At 41.1% G+C, this 23,955-nt stretch overlaps 1 long non-coding RNA gene across 1 annotated transcript; it reads left to right on the top strand.

The window, feature by feature from the left end:
- Nucleotides 1-16,959: 16,959 nt before the first annotated feature.
- On the top strand, nt 16,960-22,686 carry LOC136851218 (uncharacterized). Its single transcript, XR_010856818.1, has 3 exons — nt 16,960-17,685; nt 21,574-21,690; nt 22,541-22,686. It is a non-coding gene; the product is annotated as an uncharacterized lncRNA (long non-coding RNA).
- The last annotated feature ends 1,269 nt before the right edge of the window (nt 22,687-23,955 follow it).

Below are 23,955 nucleotides of genomic sequence, written 5' to 3'. Positions count from 1 at the left end.
ATTAACACCTGCTGAACTGACTAATTCTTCCTGAATGCCATTAGTCAGGGTAATGCCCCTGACTTTGTGAGTTCTCACTTGCTGGACGTGTCATAAACCCAATTGATTGTCTCACGGAGCTGGACAACTCTCTTTTGCCCCTGCCTGTGCGACTGTTGACATTCATGACTAAGGTGCTGAGTCCTCTTTAGGCAGTACTGCAACACAGCAGCATCTCGCCTGGATCATTACCTAGTAAAGTCCTTTATAAGGTGCTAAATAATGAGCCGGAGAAAACTTACTGCTACTTTATTCAGGACGCAGGCCATTTATATAGCGGCGGACTGACGTCACACAGAGGAATACAATAGAATCTTGGTGACCTGAGGTCAATTACTCTCGACAATAATTACAATGGATAAATACAAGTTGAGTTAAAAGAAAATGGACAATGGCTAATCTAACAATATTCTAATACATGTGCAAAAGAGACATATACAAAATAAGTTGGTAACAAGTACAAATTTACATAGATAAGTGTGGTTGATTCAGTATGGCAGATCCTGCTTGACCCACTCCTATAGGAGTGATATAGAAAACGGGTTGTTCATCATAGAAGACCAGCTTAGTGGGGACTTTGCAGATAACCCCCCCCCCCACACGTGGGTAATGTCTGATTAGTCCAGGTATCTGCTGGGACATTGGAGAGTGCCGCAGCTCCGTGAAGTGAACTGGCGGTTGCGGTGAGAATGGGAGCAGCTGGCTGTGGGTTGCTTTCAGGGGTGGCCCCGTGTCCATCTTTTGAGGTGGCCCGGCTGCAGAGGCAATGGCTCTTGAGGAGGGCACTGTGTGGTGCTGTCTGCTGTTTCCTCCAGGAGGGCAGGCTTGAGGCAGTCGATCGACACCCAGTCGTCCTTCCCGTGCAGGGCGAGGCGGAAGGCTTTGTTGTTCCTCTCAAGCATGCGGAAGGGCCCCCTGTAGGGCCTGGTTAGTGGGGGGCGGATGGCGTCGTCCCTGATGAAGACGTGGGTGGCGGAGGACAAGCTGGGAGGCATGAAGGTGGTAGACCTGTTGGTATACGTCTGCTGGCAGGGGGCGAACTTCCCGGCTATGTCGTGGAGCCTTTGAACTGACAGGTTGTGCCAGTTTTCCGTGACTAAATTGCCCGGGACTACGAGGGGCTCCCCGTAAATTTTCTCCGCTGCGGACGGGTCACCGTTGGCTCTGGGGTGGTTCTCAGCCCGAGGAGGACCTAAGGCAGCTGGTACTTCCAATCCTCGGCAGTGCAGCAGGCCATGAGGGACACCTTCAGGGACCTGTGGAATCTCTCCACCAATCTGTTGGCTGCGGTGTTGTAGGCAGTGGTGGTGTGGTGAGATGTCCCCAGCAGGCGTGCCGGGGCGGACCACATCTCGGACAGGAAGGCCGGGCCCCTGTCGGTGGTTATGTGGTCCGGGATGCCGAACCGGCTGATCCAGCTGGAGAGGAGGGCCTCGGCGCACGCACTGGCTGTGGATTCCTGCATGGGTGTCGCTTCAGGCCACCTGGTTGAGCGGTCGACGATCGTCAGGAGATATCTGGCCCCACCTGACGGGGGAAGAGGGCCTACGACGTCGATGTGTATGTGACCAAACCGCCTCCCCGGCTGGGGAAACTCGCCTACCCCGGACTCCGTGTGACGCCCTATCTTGCTGGTTTGGCACCGGATACACTGTCTCGCCCAGGTCCTCGCATCCTTCCGCATCCCATGCCAGACGAACTTCTCTGTCAGCAGCTTGGCCGTCATCCTGCCGGAGGGGTGGGACAGCCTGTGGATGACGTCAAATACCAGACGGTGGTGGGAGGCAGGCACCAGGGGGTGAGGCTGGCCAGTGCTGATGTCGCACAGGAGTTTTGGTCCCCCGGGGGCGAGGGCCACGTCCTTCCACTTTAGGGACGTGATGGCGGTGCAGTAGGCTGGAGTCTCTGGGTCGGTGGTCTGCTCCCGGGTGAGGTCCTTGTAGTTGATCCCGAGGTGCACCGCGTTGAGCTCGATTCTGGAGAGGGCGTCTGCTACAAGGTTCTTCCTGCCGGGGAGGTACTTGATTGAGCAGGTGAACTCCGTGATGGCCGCAAGGTGCCTCTGCTGCCTGGAAGACCATGCGTCCCCTTGCTTGGTGAAGGCGTCGACCAGCTGCTGGTGGTCTGTCCAGATTGTGAAGGGTGTACCCTCGAGGAGGAACTTGAAGTGCCGTACCACCCAATACACTGTGCAGAGTTCCCTGTCTAAAGTGCTGTAGTGGGCCTCTGCGGGGTTGAACTTTTTGCTGAAGAAGGCAATGGGCTGGGGGGCGCCGGCGACAATCTGCTCCAGGACGGCCCTGCAGGCGATGTTGCTGGCATCCGTCGTCAGTCGGAGGGGGGGCGTTAGGGTCCTGGTGGGCCAACGCTGTTGCCTTGGCGAGGGCGGCCTTCGTCAGGGAGAAGGCCTGCTGCTGGCTGGGTCCCCACAGTAAGGATTTCGGTTGGCCCTTCAGGATCTCCGTCAGGGGGCCATGGTGTGTGCGATCCCGGGGATGAACCTCCTGTAGTAATTGACCATCCCGAGGAATTCCCGGGCGCCCTTGATGGAGGTAGGGGTGGGGAACCTGGTGACGACTGTGACCTTTGATGCGAGCAGGCGGAAGCCATCTGGGGATATCTCGTGGCCTAGGAAGTCAGCTTTTTGGATGCCAAAGGTGCACTTGTCGAATCTGACGATGAGGCCATTCTCCTGCAGGTGCTGCAGGACTGCCCGGATGTACTGCAGGTGCTCTTTGGGGGACCTGGAAAAAATTAGAATATTGTCCACGTAGCATATGCAGAAGTTCAGGTCCCCTAGGATGCTGTCCATCAGCCTCTGGAAAGTTGCCCCTGCATTACTCAGGCCGAAGGTGGAGAAGGCGAAGATGTAGGACCCGAAGTGCATGATGATGGCGGTTTTTGGGATATCCTCTGGAGCAACTGGTACCTGGAAATAAGATTTTAAAAGGTCTAATTTACAGAATATTTTGGCCCTGTGAAAGGAGGCCGTGAGATCTTGCATGTTTGGCAGAGGGTAGTGATCAGGTTCAGTTGCGAGGTTGAGCTGCCTGTAGTCGCCACAGGGTCTCCAGGAACCCTCCGGTTTCTGCACCATATGGAGGGGAGAGGCCCACTGGCTGGAGACCTTTCTGCATTTGCCCATCCGCTCCATCTCGGCAAAGGTGCCCTTGGCCTCTTGAAGGCGCCGAGGGGGAAGCCTCCGGAACTTTGTGTGCACTGGGGGCCCTTCGTCTTGATTTGGTGGTAGGTTCCGTGCTTTGCTGGAGCTCTGGGTACCTGACGGAGATCAGGCTTGAACATGGGGAACTCCTTCAGCAGCTGGGCATACTGGTGTGTGGTGACTGAGCAGATGGTAGGCATGCTGGGTCCCAGTGCCAGGGGGAGGGACTGGCAGGAGTCGGTGTCGAGGAGATGCTTGTGACCAACGTCGACTGCCAGCCCAAAGTGGACAAGGAAATCCGCACCCAGGATGGAGATCGACAGGAGCCTGGTGCCGTAGGAGAGGATGGGGGGCCTGTTGGCGGCCATCAGGAAGGCAGCCGGGTCCGGTGGGCGCTTGCGGTCCTCCCTGGATGGTGGAAATACTGAACGAACGGCCCCGGTGTTGACCAACACCATCCTGCCAGAGATGGTGCCACGGACATAGAAGCCTAATGGTTTTGGGCTCCTGGCGTTCCTCTGCTGCCATGGCGACCTGTTCTGTTGGCTGCCGCCTCCCCCGTTTTTTGGATGGGCAAACGAGCAAGGGGGTTGGCAGTTTCGGGCATCCTTACCGTACTGCTGGTGGTAGTAGCAAGGACCCGGTGGGTTTTTCTTGTGGTAATGCGCTGGCTGCCTTCTGATGACGGCGCTTATCTCCTCCTCTGCGCCATCCTCCAGCTGAAGGGAACTGATGGGGTGTGCGGGCGTGGATGCCCGCTTCGCTGCCCTTGCGGAGTCGGTCAGCCGCTGCGCTGTCCTAATCAGGTCCTCGAGCGGCATGGTGTAAGGGTCGAGGATCTGCGTTCGGACCTCCGGGAGGAGCTGATGGAGGCGGATCTCCCCCGATAGGCTGATTTCAGACTGCCTACCACTGCTGTTGGTCCCGGGAAGGGTGAGGAGGTCCTGGATCACGCCCCAAGTCTCCAGGATGTTCTGGTCATGCCGTGGGCTGGTGATGAGGTCGAGGGCGCAGGTCTCGGCGATCGACAGGGAGCAAGTCTTGACGAGGGGTGTTTTCAGGTGGTGGTAGGTGACTGGACGTGTGGCAGACACCCACGGGACGAGTTTCCTGTAGACCTCCTCCGGCAGGGTGTTGATTACGGCGTCGGCTTGTAGCACCTCACCCGTGAGTCCCACCAGTCTGAACTGTCCCTCGACCCTGTACAGCCATGATGTTCGGTTGCCGTGTGTGAAGGGCTGCAGATTTATGGCGAGGGTGGCTTTAGTTTGCTCTGCTGGGAAGGGCAGCATCTGGGGCGCGGTTAGTGGTGTGGAGGAGCGTGTGATTCTTGGCGCGGGGGAGGGCGCGGCCAATATGTGTGGGAGGTAGACATCTGAGTCTGCGAGGTTTGCGGTTAACTGAATGTGGGAGGGAATGTCCGTGTCCCTGCTCACTATTGCCCTCTTAATTGGAGTGGGATACTCGCATCAATACGCACTTGGGAGCGCGCCGTGTGAGTCTGCTAATGACGCTGGTGATTTGCTGACGAGAGTCAGCATGCCCAAATGCTGGTTACAGTGCCATCTTTAGTCCGTTAGGGGCGTGGGGTAGTTCATGGAGCCAAGACTAGGTCGCCGTCTGAGTCCGCTAATGGCTCCGGGAACCACTCTGGGGTCACCACTTTAAGAGGTGCTAAATAATGAGCCAAAGAAAACTTACTGCTACTTTATTCAGGATGCAGGCCATTTATATAGCGGCGGACTGATGTCACACAGAGGAATACAATTGAATCTTGGTGACCTGAGGTCAATTACTCTCGACAATAATTACAATGGATAAACACAAGTCGAGTTAAAAGAAAATGGACAATGGCTGATCTAACAATATTCTAATACATGTGCAAAAAAGACATATACAAAATAAAATGTTAACAGGTACAAATTTATATAGATAAGCATGGTTGATTCAGTATGGCAGATCCTGCTTGACCTGCTCCTATAGGAGCGATATAGAAAACGGGTTGTTCATCATAGAAGACCAGCTTAGCAGGGACTTTACAGTCCTCTAGGAAGGGAATCGAGAAGGACTTGAATCTGGCATCAGGGACTGACTGGCCCTGACTTTGCTACGAAGTCTGGGACAAATTCAAGTGAAACCAATCCCTATCCCCTGAAGTGTTTTACATTGAAGGAAAGGCCATGAAGGTTGCATATTTTCTTCACTGATGCCAGGGTAAGATGAAAACAATCTTAAGGCCCTGTTCACATGAGGCAGAATCCGCGGTGGCAAACCTGTGGATGCAAAAAGCGGTGACCGTGCACATTATGGCAGTTATCCGTTATTCATTCAGTATTAATATGGTTCATTCAGTATTAAAACTATGGAAATAGAGGATATATATATATATATATATATATATAAATATATATATATTCAAAATATATATATATGATATATATATATATATATAATAATATATATAATATATATAATATATATATATGTATATATATATATATATATATATATATATATATATATATATATATATATATATATATATATATATATATATATATATATATATATATATATATATATATATATATATATATATATATATATATATATATATATATATATATATATATATATATATATATATATATATATATATATATATATATATATATATATATATATATATATATATATATATATATATATATATATATATATATATATATATATATATATATATATATATATATATATATATATATATATATATATACAATGAGACAAGACAGACAAAACAACAGGCAAATTGGAGTAACAGAAAGGCGTTCTTTCTTCTTTATCCATTTATTGTTACGCCTCCTTTCTCCCCTCCTTGCATTGCTTGTCTGTGTCAGTTTGCTTTATACTACCGGTGTGGGTACGCCTCCTTCTGCTTTTCTGTTCCTTTTTAAATATTTTTAAAAATATTTTTTAAATATCTTTTAAGTGCTTTTAAGGTTGTCCTTTTTTTTTTTAATTGTCCTTTAACATGGTGTTAAGTATATAATGTGTATACCTTTTAGTGTTAATACATAAGTACTGTTTAAGTTCATCGCTTTTTCAGCCTGGAAGATGTATCAAGAGATACGAAACGTCGGCATAGCAATAAATGGATAAAGAAGAAAGAACGCCTTTCTGTTTCTCCAATTTGCCTATAAATATATATATTAATATATATATATATATATATATATATATATATATATATATATATATATATATACATATATATATATATATATATATATATATGTATATATATATATATATATATATATATATATTGTATATATAGATGCTGTATATATATATATATATATATATATATATATATATATATATATATATATATATATATATATATATATATATATATATATATATATATATATATATATATATATATATATATATATATATATATATATATATATATATATATATATATATATATATATATATATGTATATATGTGTGTGTGTGTGTGTGTGTGTGTGTGTGAATATCATTCTATATATATTTATTGGATAGAATATATATATATATATATATATATATATATATACATATATGAACATATATATATATTATGTTATATATATATATATATATATATATATATATATATATATATATATATATCATTCCTTTTGAACCATTTCCTCCATTTCCATATTAATACTGAATGAACCACGCGGATAACTGCCATAATGTGTACGGTCACTGCTTTTTGCATCCACAGGTTTGCCACAACGGATTCTGCCTCATGTGAACAGGGCCTTAAGATTGTTTTCATCTTTCCCTGGAATCAGTGGAGAAAGTAGTGTGTGTGTGTGTGTGTGTGTGAGTAAATGGCATATATTCAACAGCCCTATCAATCTTAACATGCTTTTTGTTGAGGATATGATACAAGCACATAGCATTTTGCATAACTTTGTAAGGGCACAGGGCACGAGATGCTTATAGGTGGTACAAAGATATGCTATTTTAAGCACTACTGATAAACTTGTCTGAAGAAAATGTACTGAGAAGAAGCATGTTGCTACCTCTGCAAGAGATCAATTTGTAGTACAATGTAAAGAGTATAAACTTAGAAATTCAGTAAAAAGTGTAGATAAGCTAACTATGACTTTTTTCTTTAGTTTTTACCAAAATTTCAGATAATTTCAAGTAGTTCCTCCCAACACTTTTTCTTGGCTATTTTTTTGTAATCATCTGATCTCATGTCCCACATGGCTGGATGTTTTTCAACTTCATCAAAGAAAATGTCGGTATCAAAGCGACTAGTCTCCATTTTGAAGAGTGGCACAGGCAAATCCAAGTGGTCCATATGAACAGACACTATTAAACATGTGTATCTCAAATTGCGCGGATGCTGTGCAGTTGCAAGGGGAAACTCAGACTGTGCGGATGCTGCGGTGGTTAACAAATCCACATGGTTGTGTGTGTACACCCCTGTGCTCTGCCACTGACTTAGTATCTGAGCAGATAGAACCGCACGGATGCAACTGCCTTGTGTGAACGTGGCCTGAAGGTTAGATCTTTGTCTGACAAGTCTCTAAGAGGCTTGTATGGGCAAACAAGTGAGGCTCCCCATAACGATAGTCACACCTCACTCAGGGACCCTGAGTTCCCTGGGAGGACAAGACTGTTTGAAGCTCTACAGGAGCATGATGATCTCCTATGAGAAGGAAGAATCTACTCCTTTAAGTCTCAATATGTGGCCTAAGGCAGACCTATAGCTTCACTTAACAAAGGAAGACAAGGAAGTTCACTACCTGTTGAAAAATGGCTCTAATGGGAGAGGTGCCCTGTCTATGACATCAGTCACAGAAGATAGGCCATTTCCCCTGGTAAACAGCTGCTGAGGATTTACATAATTGTTCAGAATCTTCACAGTTCAGCACAAAACCTCTTGCTCAAAGTAGACACTGAATAGTCTTCAGGAGTGAAGGTTTATCAACTTCATGGCCTAATAATACCTCTATATGTGTGGCTGGAACAACAGGTTGTGCCATAGGGGCGACTGTCTCTAAGGACTCTGGAAAACAGAACCGGTAGGCCTAGATACCTTTCAGCTTGAGGCCATTTCAGTGCTACCAGCATCAGCCTGAGATTCGGGGGTTTAAGCACTCTTTTGAGGATTTTATGAATCAAACAAAGCAGGGAAAAAACATACTCATCAAGGTTGCCCCATGGGTGTTGGAATGCTTCTTGCATGGCTGCCCATGGGTTGGGAACTATCAAGCAGACTATCAGGGATTTTCTGTTGTGCCTGGTGGCAAGCAGGTATATGCTAGGAGACCCCCACACTTCATATCACTTCTCCACCTACACAGGTATGTAGAGACCACTTGGTCTCTATTACCTGTGTTTGGCAGCTGATCTTGTTTGCCACTACATCTTTAGAACCTGGAATGTACCTGGCTGACAGCTTTACTGAGTAGGTCACTACCCACTCATGCACCTGCGTTGTCAATTGGTGCAGTGGAGGTAAGACTAACCCACCCTGCTTCTTGATGCATCCAAGAACAGAATCATCTCTGGAGGGGGATGTGAGGTTCCTGTAATCCAACAACCAAGTAATGTCCTACCTGAGGAGGGGAACCAAAATAAAAGAGGGTCTGTTAAGGGGGACCAAAACCCTCTGAGACTCCATGAAGGGAACGCAGGTGAAGGCACCCATGAAGGACCAACTTCTTCAAGGACGAAAGGTGGCCCAGGATGATTTGCCACTGCCAAGCGTGTTGTTCCTGTTGAGACAAGAGCTTCACTGCAATCTCTTTGAACTTGCTGATGCGAAAGTCTGAAGGAAAAACTCTAGCTGCTACCATGTCTGTCAGCATGCCCAGGTACTTTACCCCCTGCTTGGGAATGAGATCAAACTTTTCATAGTATATCATGATCCCCAGATTGCTACAAAACTCAAGGAATTGGTACTTTCTTGCAGCAACTGTGAGTAGGAGTATGTTAGGACAAGTCATTAATTGAGATACCTCAAAAGACATATCCCATGTGAATTGGCCAAAGATGAGACTCGTGACACTCACGTGAACACTTGAGGAGCAGTCGAAAGCTCGAAACACAGTGCCCTGAACGGGAAGACTACCCCTCTGAGGGTAAAGCAGAGGTACTTTCAAGAAGACCTGTGCATGAGTATCTGAAAGTTTATATCTTTCAGGTCTATCAAAAGCATGAAGTCACCCTCTCGGATGGAATCTAATGTGGAGCAGTTTCCATGATGAACTGGGTTTGACACACAAACTGGTTCAATGGAGAGAGGTCTATGACCAGTCTCCAACATCCTGTCACCTTCTCTACCAGGAACAGGCAGCTATGGAATCCTGGAGTCCAACCATGCACGACTTCCACTGTGCCTTTCCTCAGCATTGCATTCATCTCCCCTCAGAGGGCGAGATCCTTTTGTGAGCTGGGAATATAAGTGTGAAATCGGACTAGATCACAAGTAAGGGGTGGTGGAGACTTGAAGGGAAGTAGATATTTCTCCCGCAGGACGTCTGCTACCCAGGTTTCTACTTTGTGTCACTGCCACATTGCCAACTGGCAGCTGAAGGGAAGGACTGCTTCTGTTAGTGTCCTTTTCCCTTCTTATCCTTAGCCCCCTTCCTAGGAGAGGCAGGGGGCTGAAAGGAGTGCAGCTGAATGCCTTTTCCTACAGGAGCAGAAGTAATCTGGGGAACTTGATGAGAAGCAGAGGGGTTAAAAGAAGCAGAACTGAATGCCCTTCCCTACAGGAGGAGAAGTTGTCTGGGGAGCCTAACAAGAAGCAGTGGAAGTTGGGGCCTTCTTCTACCCTGAAGTTAAAGGACCAGCCGAACCTGAAGGTGTGGCCACAGTGCCTTGTGAAGACCAAGAGGTCTTATGGGCCTAGTTCCCAAGAGTTCTGTTGTTGTCAACAGCACCCTGTCCACCACAGTCTCTACTTCACTCTGAGGAAAGAGAGAGACAGACCCCAGAAGTGGTCTGTTTTTTAGCACAAGCACCAACTCCGGTCCGAGGTTTCTAGATTATTATTGTTATTGATATAGTTTAACCAGACCACTGAGCTGACTAATGGTTCTCATAGGGCTGGCCTGAAGGATTAAAATGAGATGGAGTACCAGGTCTAGGCCATAAGCCAAGCACTGGGACTAAATAATGAATGGAAATGAAATTTTAAAAATCGATATACAAAAGGCATATGCTTCTACAATGGAACACGCTCACACATTAAACACGTTTCCATCTGCACAATAAGAAAAAAGTAAGTAATGATAAAAATCAGAACAAGTTAAAATTTTTATATTTCGGATTTTATGTTAAATGCCCCCTGGGATTTTGTATTTTCATGAATCACTTTTTATATTTTACCCATCGATTTCCAGCTCTTCATGAATATTAAAATTGGAACAATTGAAAAATAGATTCTGATAAAATTTGATCAATCGATCTATTCCCAAAAGTTGATAACCGTTGCTGGTTATATTTTGTATATTCACATAACACTGTTTAATTGTTATTATCACTTTGCATTCTGAGTGTTCGGGAGCAGGGTCATGTGGGCTGCTCATTAAGTACCCATGTGTCAGACAACTATGACCTATTCAGAGACGTATCAGTGTGTCTCTCTCTTTGGTAGGATGGACTCCATTTCCTGTCAACAGGTTTTATTTGTTATAATTTATTATTTTCAGGTTCTTCATTCCATATTTTTTGCCATTTATTTACAACACCTATTTTTATGGATGTTATATAATCATTAATAGGGATATTTACATTTGATCTTGTCATATGGGCTGCTTCTTTGGCTGCTTTATCAGCCTCTTTATCTCCCTTAATCTTACATGGGCAAGGGTCCAACATATTGCTAAAGATTTCCCATTATCATATAACTTATGGAGTAATAATTTGTTGTACAATATTATTTTTTGGTTTGTAACTTTGAATAGCTTCTATAGCTCTTCTCGAGTCGCTAAAAATCACAAAATTAGTGAATGATTTTTCTCTAATTATTTTTATGGGTGATGCAATTGCACACAACTCTGCTGTTGACACTAAGGCATTATGTGGTAAAGAGAATTGATACTTTTTTGTCTTGGGATACTGCTGCACACCCCACTCCATATTGTGATTTAGATCTGTATGTGCATATTGCATAATGTGGACCTTTGCTGATTATATAGTCTGTTGTGAGTTGTCTATGGTGTTCTGGGGTATATGAGTAGCTTTTTGATAAATATCTTAAGTGTGTGCAAATTCTTGTTTTATTCATAGTCCAAGGAGGAGGTAGTTTTACTATTGAAAGTAACTGTATAATCATATCCAGTGACTCAAATAATCTTTTTGCTCTAATTGGGAAAAGGGTGAATGATTGTTTATAAATATATCACTTAATTCAAATAATTTTTGTTGTTGTGAATCATTTGTCTGAATGCTTAGGGCACTTTTCATTGTTATTAATTCTCTTGCAAAGATGAGTTCGGTGATGATCTAAAGGCTTCTGAACATATCCTAAGGGCTTAGCTGTGAATTAGATCTAAAGTTTTCAGTGCTGTGTCTGATGCTGAGTCATATATTTCGCTTCCATGATCAAGGATACACAACACTGTTGCTTTATACACTACAGCAATGGTTGTGTCTATCGGCTCTCCAAGTAGTGTTGGATAGTTTTTATTAGGTTAACGTAAATTTTTCCCTTTATATTTGGCTTTAAGTAAATTTAGATCAGCCTTGTTTCTTTTTAGTTTTTAGTATTGTTCTTAAGGAACGCCAGTGCTTTGTAAATATTAGGTGTAAGATGAGTTTCAAATATTTGTTTACAGTTTTGACGCCTCCTCCCCACTTGCTTACGTTTATTAACTATCGTATTAACGATTGTTCTGTTATTTTATTTTTCGAGTGCCGTTGGACGCTTGTGATCGACGTTTGGCCGTGAATGTTGTGGCCCGTTCAGTGCGGGCTTAACTTCTCCCTTGATTGTACTTAGCTGGCACCTTTGAAATATTATCTTGGTATCCGTGAATTAATTCTGGATTCACGTCTTCCTTCGTGGGTGCTCTCTTGTCACCTGCGACGTGAGTTTCTTACGCTCTATGTGGCTCGCAGGTACTTCTGTCACCTGCGACGTGTTACCTGTTGTTGCCCTGGTGAGAGGGATTTTCTCAGGGTGTTGATGGCGTCCCTGTTCTCTGCCACCAACAGGAGCTGAATTGTCACTTGGTCTCTTCTGTCAGGACGCCTTTAAAGCTGCTGTTGGGAGCAAGTTTGCTCGTGAGGAGGCCCGTAGGGTGGCCATACCCAGGTAGGAGTGATTATCTCTATTTTGTCAGGCAGGACCGCCTTAGACACTTGTATTTGACCTGGTGTGTGTGACCTCTCTTGACAGCAGAGGTAGTAGTTGGATCACGGCCTTCATATTGCTTTGTTTTCTTTCTCATAATGTGAGAGTATTGTTAAAATATTAATATATATCATTTAATATGTTTAGCCGTTATTTTTATGTTGTGACGTTAGTGTCCACTGACAATTGAATTATGTTGTAGTGTAAAGATTTATTGGAGTTTAGTTTTGTGGTGATAGGAGGAGATTAAGTGTTTTCTTGCTATTCATTCTCTGCCTTCCTTTGCTTACTTTTAGCTTTAGGTTATTGCGTTCAGGTCTGGCCAGCAAAAGTGTTGGATCCAACGGAGTATTTGTTAATGCTGATCTTCCTCCCTTAGGTAGGGCTTAGCTTTATTGGTAAATTTACAGTTTCGGTCAAATTCACATTTCCGATATAAAATTACATTTTCCCTAGCTTAAATAGTGTACTTTCAACGAATCTAACCTTTATTTCTACTGCAAATGACTAGATTTTGAGATACATGGCCGCCATGGGTACCGCTCTCAGTTTGGGTGGTGCTTAGCCACGTAAAATAAGCGGCTTATGCACATTTTAAATGATTGTTGCAAGCTCATATATATGTTCTGGCAAACGGTAATATTAATTCTTCCTTCCTTGCCACAGGGGTTACAGGGAACGAAATTTTACCCCTAACGCCTAGTTACAGTTTCGGTGAACTTCATGGCCGAAACTGCAATGTTACTCTTTTCGTTAACCACTTCTCTTACCTTAAATAGATGGTAGTACTAAATGTTCACGAAGAAAGGTATTCCTTTTAACCTGTGGAGTTCCATTGTAATGTCCATGGAAACGACCAACAGCCTCAAAGTAAGACAGAGAACACCCACTGCAGACGTGTGTTTCGGAATCCATGGCAGTCAACTGAAGCACACTTTTTGTAGAAAGCCGGCTTATTCCAAAATCGCAGTTAATTGGATATTCTTGAAACAAAGCAACCAATCAGGTTTCAGCATTTGTACCGTACTTATAATTCATAACGAAAAACAAAAGACGATTAGGCATTTTTACCCACAATACATTGACAAAAAACAAAAACGCATCAGCAGAAAAACTGACATGGCAGCATAAACGCATCCCTGCGATAACAAGGCACAATATTCATTGGCAAATATCTCCGTAACTCTTAATTTGCGGAAGATGCGAAATATTTAAATAAACAAGTAAATAAGTATTTCGTATGAATCATGACAAAAATATATGATAGCAAGTAAAAAAATATTAGATATCCGAATTTGATCGAAACTGTAATAATACCGCTTTATTAGCTGTAAGTAATCCTACGGGATTTGTAAAGGACCGAGGACCGGTATTTGTCCTTTTTTGTAGTCTTTAAGTTATTTTCAAAGACTCAAGGTTGATTTAAATGCTATTTCTTTAAGTAATAAATATTGCTAAGTTTTCTCAAGAGTTTGTTTCCACTGACCCTTTTGCTCTGAGTTACTTGACAAACTGACAACAATCTAAAGTGTGTAGTAAAGACCTGCACCACCCCACAAGAGGTTGTAACAGTTTTTTAATTAGATTTAATGCTTGTTTACATTTTAATTTCATGTATGTTAACTAGGCTTTCCAATTCAAGTGAATATCAGACACTAATCCTAAAAAATTGCAGTTTGACCAACTGGTATAGTATGATATCTGATTTTTAAATCTATATTACTTCACCTTTTTTCCATATTTTATTCTTAAAAAACATGACTGCTTGAGTCTTGTTTATAGATAATTTGAAGCTTACAGATGAGGCCCATTCATCTATTTTTATTATAGTTTTATTAACGATTTGCTTTGCGTGTTTTATGTAAGATGCTGAATGGCAAAATCATTCATATGCAAGTTACTTTTAATTCTAGTAGGTAGATTATTACTGATATCGTTTATTGCTAAAGTAAACTGTGTGCCACTAAGGACGCATCCTTGTGGAACACCATTTTCAAGTGGAAATGTTCTTGGCAAAACCTCATTAATTCTCACTTGAAAAGTGCGATTTGTCAGAAAGTTTTGGATAAACCTAGGTAAATGTCCATGGATGCTGTTTTTATTTAACGTTTTTAATGCATACCTCCGTGCAGTATTCCTTTTTGGTGTCAAAAAAGACAGCTACAGTAATATGTTTTCGTTCAAATCCACTATGTGTGTGGTCTTCTAAGGCAGAGAGAATCTAATGTAGATCAGTTACATTGTGACCCGAATTGAGTGGGAGTCAAAGTTCTATTTCCTCGAATCTGCCATTTTCTTTAGTAATTCGCATAAGCAACTTGTTACAGAAATTGGTCTGTAATTATTTACATTACTGGGATCCTTTCCAGGTTTGGGGATAAGAATAATTATAGTTTTACACCATTCACCAGGAACTAAATTTCGAAGCCATAAATGATTAAAAACTGTAATAAATATGACTTTGCCAAAGGTACTAAGTGGCATATCATCTCAAAACAAATATTGTCACCTCCAGGAGCAGATTTATTGCTGTTCAGGAGAGCATCTTCCAACTCTTCCATATTTAATTTTCTATTATAATATATATCCGCTTCTTCTTCTTCTTCGTTTAACATGCTTTTTTTCCCATTTTTCATATGGGGTAAGCACGATGCCTTCTTTGAAGGGCTTTTGATTTAGTGTTGGGGTAGGCCGTAGCCTCGATCGGCTGCCCTGCCTGACATCGCTTAGACCCCGGTAGCACATGTGTATTTGTATCATGCCAAATTCCCAGCTTCCTTTCTCCCAGCAGCAAGGAGGCGTGCGTGGTTAGACCGACAGTTCGAGACATGTAAGACGTCTGTTATGTTTTTAGATGATGTTGGAGTGGCTTTGTTTTTTGTGTATTTGTCTGTAACACCCATTTGCTTTCAGCAAACTTATCCGTTGATTACATACATAATCCCGGGGTGTCTACACGGATAGCAAAGTGTCCGCTCCTCTGACCGGCCGGCTGTGGTTTTGAACCCGCGACACAGACTTCTTATGAAGTCCTAGTCTGCTGCTCTACCGACCGAGCCATCGAGGCTCCATTATATTATATATCTGCTATTGTTTCAAAATTTGTTATCAATTCTATATAATTTTTCTTTGTGCGGAAGTGCACATCTAAATTTTTATCAACACTTACTTTTATTAAGTTTTCTCCTATTATGTTACTTATTTCTTTTGGATCAAGTATTCTTTTTCCATCTTTTAATATGGCATGTCTAGATGGTTTAACATGGGTACCATTTATTTTCCTGAATTTTTCCCATATTTTTTTGTATGGGAGTATTATTAGAGAGACCTCAAACATATTTCCTTCATGAAATGATTCTTCCTTGAGTTACTTCTGTTTTAAATGTTGCAGATATTTTGTTGTATAGAGGTTTTAATGTATCAGTTTCTAGTAACAATATAGTAATTTTTTTGTAAAGGTCCTTCTAATATCGGTAATGTTTCAGTAATATTATTGAATTTTTTACTCAAATTATCTAATCGTCTCCCTATTGAGTATTTTATTTTTATCAATTCTTTCAGCTTATCAGATCACCATGGAACTTTGTGTTTTGTTGGATGAGATTTTGATTTTGGTATTGCTTTATCAGCAGCATTTTTAATGAAATCAACAAGAAATTTATTAGTTTCATTATGATCATTTATATACTCAAGTGGTGGGATATTCCTAGTGTGCAGTTCATATAGCTCCCAACCTGCTTTACAAATGTTATCATGAGTGACGCACTTGTCAGGATTATTTTGTAATAATGAAATTAATATTGGGAGGTGATTACTGGTGTGCAAGTCACTAGCTGTATTCCAGTCTAATCTGTCTACTATAATTGAGGCACATAGAGTTAAGTCTGCTAAGGAAAATGTTTCATGTGTTTTTGAATATGTGCTGATTTCATCATCATTTATACAGCACATGTCATTTGAATCCTACTCTATTTGAGTTGTACAAGTAGGCCTATAGTCCCATATTGGGTTGTGAGCATTAAAGTCACCTACTATTAATGTAGGTTCCTTGGCATTAAGTAATTTTTTAAGTTTATCTGTGTCGTAATTTTTATAATGTTGGTTCTGCAACTTACATAGTTATTGTTTTTTATTCGTATTTTAATACTTGATATTTGCAGGTCTGTAAAGTTTACAGATACTTTGTCATAACATATTTTATTATGTACATATATGGCTGTACCTAAATTTCCTTCTTCCTCCCGTGATGTAGATGCTAAGGTAGGGTTCCCAACCTTCCAAGCTGATGAGCACCCACCTGTTTTCTGGATAACTGTGAGAGCACCACAATAATTTTATAGTTTGGTAATTAGGAAGCAGTCCAATTAGTAAGTGAAAGACTTAGTCTTCGTTTGTTTAAAGGTAACAAAAATTTTAAAGTACTTGCATTTCTGATTCAAAAATGAATTTTTACTGCTTGGAAGTTTATTCAAAGTTACTGACATTTACCAATCAGGTATATTTTACGTAACTGCCATACAGTATATATTATAGTACTTTAGTGGCACACAATGATTCACAGGTAATATGTTTACTTCTTAAGTCAGATTGTATTGATATCTAAAAATGTAACTAAATGAGCTTCTTTGTTCAGTAACAAACTAAAACATATTCCTCATTATGTTAATCATGTTGTGGTATACGTGGAAAACTACAAAGAAAAAAGAGGACAAATAAAATTCATAGGAAGCATTATTTCCTGAATACTAATACAGAAGCTAATTGTTTCAAATCTTGGACATTAGAAAAACAAATAATAATATTAATGAAACAAGTCCACCTCTCCGATAGGTTGTGGATTCAGTGAGAACCCTGATGCTGAGCTGCTTTAGCTAGCTGTTCTATATTTGCCTCATCAGTGTTTACCAAAGCAACTCGCAAGCAGTGTCATATATATAAAACGAAAAAGGCGGAAGGGGAAGGGTATTTTGAATTCGGCAGTTTGGCCTACGAAGAGTTGGTGCTCGTGTTCACGATTTTAACGACTTCGAAAGAGCACTGCCAGACCATCAGAGAGCACAGTGGTGCTCGCGAGCACCAGGTTGGGAACCCCTGTGCTAAGGTATACTATACTGTATATAAATAATATTATTGGTTCGTATTCTTTTGGTATACATACTTCTCCTAGATATTATGGTCTGTTGACCATTTACGATCCATTGTATAACATAATTATTGAAAACATTATGTAATATGGTCTGTTGACCATTTACGATCCATTGTATAACATAATTATTGAAAACATTATATAATATGGTCTGTTGACCATTTACGATCCATTGTATAACATAATTATTGAAAACATTGTGCTAGTGTGTTCAAGTGTTATCATCTTTTTGTGGATTATCAATTTGCTTTTTTTCTAAAATTTTATTTACGACATTTATTTGTTGTCTTTATAACATATTAGGTGTCCAATGCACACAGCCATTTTCGTGAGTGTCTATTTCTGTTCTATAAAGTTTCTTAGTGTTTGTTAAACCGTCTTTTGTTATGTTTCTGTTTTTGTTGCAAAATTCAGTGGAACATTAATTGCATCCACATGTGCTTTCATGCGTCGTTCTCTTTTTTAGTCTTGCTGCACCAGTTATTGGTGATGAGTAATCTCTTCTCCCTTCACATAATCATCCTTGTCTATGGTTTGTTCCTCTACTATTTCTTCGATGTTTTGGGCATCTGCTTACATAGGTTTTATTATTATTTTAGGAGACAAAGGTATCTTCTTCTTATAATTTTTTGTTTTATATTCTTTCTTCAGGACTTTTGTTTTTAGTTTAACTGATGTTTCTTTAATAATAGTTGGCTTTTTGGTCTTGGGTGGAGTTCTCTCTACAGGCCTCTTTTTAGTCTTTTGTAAAAGAAAAATATCGAGATGGCTATTTGTCTGTCCATCCGCACTTTTTCTGTCCGCCCTTGCATCATAAAAACTACTGAGGCTAGAGGGCTGCAAATTGGTATGTTGATCATCCACCCTCCAATCATCAAACATACCAAATTGCAGCCTCTGTCCTCAGTAGTTTTTCTTTGATTTAAGGTTAAAGTTAGCCATGATCGTGTGTCTGGCACCGCTAAAGGTGCCAATAACACAGGCTACCACTGGGCCGTGGCTGAAAGTTTCATGGACAGCTGTGAGTTTCATGAGCCGTGGTTGAGAGTTTCATATAGCATTATACACTGGTTTTTTATTTCATTATTTGATCCTATTACAGTAGAAAAGGTACGTTTCCTAGCGGGATCAAGCATTCCTCTTAACTTTCAATTCTAATTTGGCTTCTTTTATAGGCATTCCTGTTCTCTCCTGGAGTAATTTTAATTCTGTATTGTACATATAGTACAGTACATGCATTCCTTAGACCCTGCATGGTGATTTTGCCCGCAGTTCATGCATTTTGGTTTACTGCACATCCGCTGTGTGGTATGTTCGTTAGATCCACAATGCGCACATACAGATGTATTTCAGCAATTTTTTTGTATGTCCATACTTACTACAGTTTTGCACCGTAGTTTTGGAACATATGGTCTCAGTTCTCTGTTTTGGCTTATAATTTTAATTTTTAAGGCGATGCTTGGTCTTCAAATGTTATTTTTGCTATTCCCAATGTTTTTTATTACATTGCCTACTGGCTATGTTGTTTATTCCACAGTCTTGCAAATTGTTGTACCTCTTTTTAAGGGAATCCAGCAATATATTCTTTTCTGTTGGTTCTTCATTAATACCAGGAAATACTATGGTACTCTGTACACTGTTCATATTATTATGTTTTTTTATTTTGTACATTTATATTGTTAATGTTTTTATAACCACGTAATTTCTGATTGATGTTTTGTTGTGGTTTTATCCACCTGAATGACATTTCATTAGTTGAATGTCGATTCAGTAAGAAATGTTCTAATTTTAATGCCGAGGGAGTTGAAGTCAGTCAAGGTTGGGTCATGTAGGTATTTGCTCTTTTTTGGGTGTTTTATATGGTATTAAAGTTTTGATGCCACCCAGATTTTGATTTATTGGGCTATCCTTGGAATTGTCCATTGCCATGCCAGAAGCGATGGGAGGTTTGAGTAAGTTGCCATAAAATGAAATAAATAAATTTCGTCCAGAATGAAGTCCCTGTCACCATGGAGGCCCAACCGGGGGAGGAACAACAATGTCACCTAAAGTGGTAACTGCTCTGTGATCCTCACCTGGATATACACCATATCCAAAGTGCCTTAAGGGTCGTCAGTCTTTCGAGATTGGACCCAGCACTGAGGGTGGAGGAGTAAAAGAGTTACAGGTCTTAGTGTTCAGTTGAATCCTGTTCAGTTGAATCCACAGCAGAAGGAGTAGGCGTAAAAGAGCATACTCTCCCTGCAGTGGATCCCTAAATGGCCCCCCAACTTCTCATCAAGGGGTTTGGATCAGGGGGCCTAAGTTTCTAGAGAGTTGGGAGAGAACTGCATCCATCCTTGTCAGAACTAAGTTGGACCACAGGTTTTCCATCTGGTGTGAAATTGCCCTACCTCCAGACAGGTAACATCTTCACTAGGGGCATGACCACCTGATGAGGAGGACATTCGGGCTACAGTGATGGACCATAGGTTCACCCAGGAGGCTGCTTGGAGAGCAACCATGGCTGTCAACTCGAAGGCCATTGGCTCTGAATGAGAGAGAGCGACACACTCAGAATGAAGGTGATCTAGCATGACACCAGGCGCCAAGCTGTCAGGTCTTGTTCTACCTGCAAGGTTGTTATAACGCTTGAGTCTAGGACGTAATATTTCCTCTGACAAGTTAAGAGGTAAAGGACACAACTTACTAGACTGTCTAGACCGAAGTGAATTGCCTTGCCCCAAGACAAGAGATTCAACTGGTCCTGTATCCCACTGGCAAGTTAGGAACATGGCAAACCAATTGAGAGCCGAGGGTCCAAAGCTCCGTTAAAGCTCTTCAACATTTTTGTCAAGACTGTTGAAACTTCAAGGTGGAGGTAATGCATAACTTGTAGCCATCTTCACAAAAAATCACTATTTGAAATCATCATAGCCTGCTATCACCATGTGACATTTCTTCAGTAAAATACTGTATCCTTCTGAAAGAGTATTTATATAGAAGTAAATATTAAAATACAGCAATGGAGATGTCCTGTCTTTGCTAGATATGTACAACAACTGGATTTACTTGTTTTGATTTGTTTATAACAGGCAAACAACCATTATGAATAGAAAAAGTTTTAACAGCCTAATCAATAGAAATGTCATTCAACTTGACACTCATTATAAGACTGACTGAGGCAAGGCAAGAATAATCTCCAATGAAGTTAATTTTCAAGGTAATTGGAGCAACTGATCCACATTTACCAAAAATGTCTATGTTACCAAACTCATGTATAATGTTCTATTTTGTTAGCTTCTTGTTGATTACTTGCAGTTAATTTTAAGTGAATGGCTCTCCTTACTTTGTTGTGTATGAGTTGTTATTAATGTTAAGTTTCAAGTAACATAGTTGTCATGATTTTATAATTTGGCAGTTTGATTCGATTAGACCTCTAATAGGTAGCATTAGAAGTGTGGCATATTCTAGGCTAGGCTACCTTGGTACTCTTAACTTACCCTAGATGCACAGGTGCTTCACAAATCTATTTTGATTGTCCATATTGCTGCATGCCATTACTGTGAGTTGTGTTATATATATGCTGCTAATCAGGGTAATATTGATCAGTGATAATCCTGTTGCCAATCTGACCAGACTCCCCACATTGTGTAGTAATTTCTCTCATGTTCTAGAGTGGGAGGAAGTGGCAGCGGCAGAATTAGCCTTCATTTGAGTCAAAAATTGCAGTCTTTGTCAGTTTGTTACAATATACAAGTGGTTATTAATGCAACTGCTCTACATTTGTCCAAAGTGTGTACTTTTCTGAATGCTAATCCTAGGCTGCAGCAAACCATATCTGTTGTGATCGTTATTTTGCAGGTTGGCAACATTGTATTGCAGTCCTGTTCTGTGGATATGGCAACATTGCCAGTAGAAGACAAGCTGTAAACATTGTGGGCACAATGACCAACCTTACGTGTGACACCTTTTAACAAGGTGCTAATTCACTGGGATAAGTACCAACATTTACATAGTAATAAATGTGAAATGGTGTGCATGATATTTGTGTTCTTTTGTTGTACATGTATGTAGATGAGATATTACGCATATGCACTTTGTTATGTTGTTTTGTGCATTCCCAATGTTTGAATGACTCTGCTTCTGTTTATTGTGTTGATGTTCTGCAATAGCCAAGAACTCCGTTACTCATAGGAACGCAGGATATTTGGTAAATAATTCTTCTCATACTATGTAACTTATTTCAGGAGGGAGGGTTTAATGGATTTCGCCGGGCACTTTTTACATTTTTATTCTTATAACACTAAATTGTTCACACGGCCAGCCACACTGGACTTAGAAATTTCTCTTGATGTCAGAGAGGAGCGACACAGATCTTGCCCAAAAAGGGTTCAAGTTAACTAAAAATTGATCAGAATGAACTCTGGACCTATGTTGAATAAAACTCCGCCTCTTTGAGGAAGTCTAGTCTAATCTTAATGGTTCAATTTCAGCTCCCACTTTTGGCAAGGACAAATCAGGTCAATTTTGCTGACCTTTTCACTTCATAATCATTCCTTTAACTCCTCCTTACTTTCCCATAACTCGACGTTGGTTGTGGTTAAACTCCAATTTACTTGGTCTCATGGCTCATCATTTCAAGTTATCTCTCTCTCTCTCTCTCTCTCTCTCTCTCTCTCTCTCTCTCTCTCTCTCTCTCTCTCTCTCTCTCATAATCCCGATCAGTGAATTTCATACTTATTCGCTGTAGAAATACTTTCAAATTCATTGCATAACAGAGAATGTACTGTACTTCTTCAGTTCTTACAAAACTTTTCTTTTGTTACAGATGTATTATTTGAAGCTTTTTGTTAAATAAAGCCTAAAAAACTAGGAAAGATTGATGAAACCAGAAAGGCTAGACACCAACCATACTTCATCGTTGGCAGCTCAAGAGTTTAAACATTGGTTTAAGACTTTTGAAAGGCTAGACACCAACCAACATTGTTGGCATAAGTTTTGAAAGGCTAGACATTGTTCATTGTTGGCGGCTCAAGAGTTTAAACATTGGTTCAAGACTTTTGAAAGGCTAGACACCAACCATAGTTCATTGTTGGCGGCTCAAGAGTTTAAACATTGGTTCAAGACTTTTGAAAGGCTACACACCAACTATAGTTCATCGTTGGCGGCTCAAAAGTTTCAACATTGGTTCAAGACTTTTGAAAACTTTTAGCTGCCCTTCTGCAGGATAGTTTCAACAGGCTAAGTCTTCTCACTAACTTTTTGTCACCTAAAATTTGAGAATATTTCTGAATGTTATTGCTATTAGTTTATAGAATCACAGATGCCAAACCTACCAATGAAGTATTTGTATAACAGCATTTGTCTTCTTGCCATCTGCAAGTTGGAGAATCCATAGACAAATATCTTCAAGCTTAAAGACTTCTGTAACATATGTATCATGCTAAGATGTCATATTTCAACTAACCATGTGTTGTACTTAAAATGTAAGGAGAACATTGTAACTCTGATGTAAACAGAGAGCAATGGGATCGCGCGCCAAGGGCATGGCCCCGAACGTGTACATATCCTTCACTCCATAATAAATATAAGTTTACTATAATCATCAAGGCTCTCATTCAAACAACAACATATTAATACATGGTGGCAGCATTTATACTGGCATGTCAGAGGATAAATGCCAGGAACTCCTCCTCCAGAAGATAAATGATAATTCCAGGATACCCCAATCAGAATCGTGCACTGGATTTCAACTGTGTTCTCTGACTTGTATGTGGACTGGTGATGTTCTTCAGCTCGCCAAAAATCGACAGTAAGGACAAACAAAAGTGAAAATATTGAAAAGTACGCTTTTGGAGCGCCTACAGTTTAGGTGGCCAAGGCTGTGGTGTAGGTTCCGTTAGGAAACTGGTGGACGAATACAAACAAGACAAACTTTTCCTGTAGTGCTAGGTCCTGACCTAACCAGATGTAACCAACCTAACCTAACATAGGGCGGCGTGCCCTAACCTGGCCAGGGGGCTTTGCCCCTGGACCCCCCAGAAAGCGTGGGGTCGCGGAACTACTTGCCTTGGTGGAGTTATTGTAGTGCGGGCAGAAGGTGTTATGCGTGGCCTGGCGACCGAAACTGTAAACTACCCACGCTTTTTTACTCTACATCTAAAGGCAATGTTTCTGATATTGGCTGCTGTACAGAGTAGTCTATATTCTTCAAGTACCAGTATCCAGAATCATAGCCTAGCC

Source organism: Macrobrachium rosenbergii, chromosome 23 (assembly GCF_040412425.1).
Source record: "Macrobrachium rosenbergii isolate ZJJX-2024 chromosome 23, ASM4041242v1, whole genome shotgun sequence".
Classification (NCBI taxonomy): Eukaryota; Metazoa; Arthropoda; class Malacostraca; order Decapoda; family Palaemonidae; genus Macrobrachium; species Macrobrachium rosenbergii.
Note: the sequence above shows the minus strand (reverse complement) of the source record. Positions and strands in the feature narration are given on the sequence as shown.